Source organism: Equus quagga, unplaced genomic scaffold (genome assembly GCF_021613505.1).
Source record: "Equus quagga isolate Etosha38 unplaced genomic scaffold, UCLA_HA_Equagga_1.0 HiC_scaffold_2189_RagTag, whole genome shotgun sequence".
In the NCBI taxonomy this organism is placed as follows: domain Eukaryota; kingdom Metazoa; phylum Chordata; class Mammalia; order Perissodactyla; family Equidae; genus Equus; species Equus quagga.
This window is the reverse complement of record NW_025793156.1, coordinates 6,005-7,474: the sequence shown is the minus strand read 5'-3', so window position 1 is coordinate 7,474 and position 1,470 is coordinate 6,005.

The window sequence follows — 1,470 nt, the reverse complement described above, 5'->3', positions numbered from 1 at the left end:
AAGGAAACAATTAGCATGGGTGAAAATAAGCAACCCTGAGCTGAGAACTGGGCAGCTAATTTCTAACCTCGTTCTTCACTAATTATGAGACCTTGAAAAAGTCATTTACTATTTCTGAACTTCCTACTCCACATTTTTAACATGGAATAATGGGATGAAATCATCTTTATAGGATCTAAGGATCAGGATGCCAGTTGGGAAAATTACAACTCCAGAAAACTTTCATGGACTATTAGCGACCTACAGAGCATCCCTCAGGGGCGTGAACAGATTCCTCCAAAAACTAAAGTAGCCTCTGGTGGTAGTAGTAAATGCATATTTGTTTTTGTCTTCTTAATTACCTCTATTTTCTAAACCTTCTACACTGACTGTGCATTACTTTTGCAGGAACATAATTTCCCAGCGAGTGGGGTAATCAGTGAAAAATGACACTCCTGGCAAAATAGAATTACCATGAGACCTTCAGCCAAAAAGGAAACTCTTCTAGTCAAGGCACGTTAATTTGTGGTAGGCTGACTAACGACACCCCCAAATATGCTCACGTCCTAACCCTGGGAACTTGTGAATGTTACCTTAAAAGGCAAAAGGAATCTTGCTGATGTGATTAAGAATCTGGAAAGGAAGAGATTTTCCTGGATCATCTGGACGGGCCCAAAATAGTCATAAGAGTCCTTATAAGAGGGACATGGGAGGAGTCGAAGTTAGAGACAAAGATGGCGCAGTGATGGGAGCAGAGAGGGGAGCGACGCGCTCTGAAGATGGAAGGAAGAAAGGCCACAAGTCAAGGAACGCGAGCGGCTGCCAGGAGCTGAGAAAGACGGGGAGCACCATCTGCTTCTCAGAGGCCCCAGACGGAAACCCCGGACTCTAGCTCCCTGAACTGGATTTTGGACTTCTGACCTCCAGAACAGTAAGAGAGTAAATTTTATATTAAAATAAACATTCGTTTTTGAACAAATTTTATCTAAGCCACTAAGTGTGGTAATTTCTTGTGGCATCTATGGAAAACTAGTACATCTCTCTAGAAGAGACGACTAACCAAAAAGAAGCATTCTTATTTTCCAAATTCAGTAAAGGAGAGAAAGCTGAGACCTTCAACTATGTAAAGGACAAAAAGAGGATGAAGATCGGCAGTTTCCCTTCTCTCGGCAATGTGGCATGAGGAGGAATTGAGCCAAAACGAATCCAGAGAAACCTTGATTAACGAGGAACTTGCTGCCAGTCAAACTTGGTAAGAACTGGGAAGCATTTCCAAGGTGATGGGGCAGAAACCCCTTGATGAGCGCCCTGAAGGAGAGCCCCGGCAACAGTGAGACAGGCGTTTAATCAGATTTGCTGAGAAGCACACTGGCGCCCTTGGCCACTCTGTGCAGTCAGAAGAGGCTACAAGCAGTGCATGTCGGTTCAGGGCGGGCTCGCTTTCCTTCCTGCTCTGAGCTTCTGTGACTGTTGAGTGGACACACTGATCCC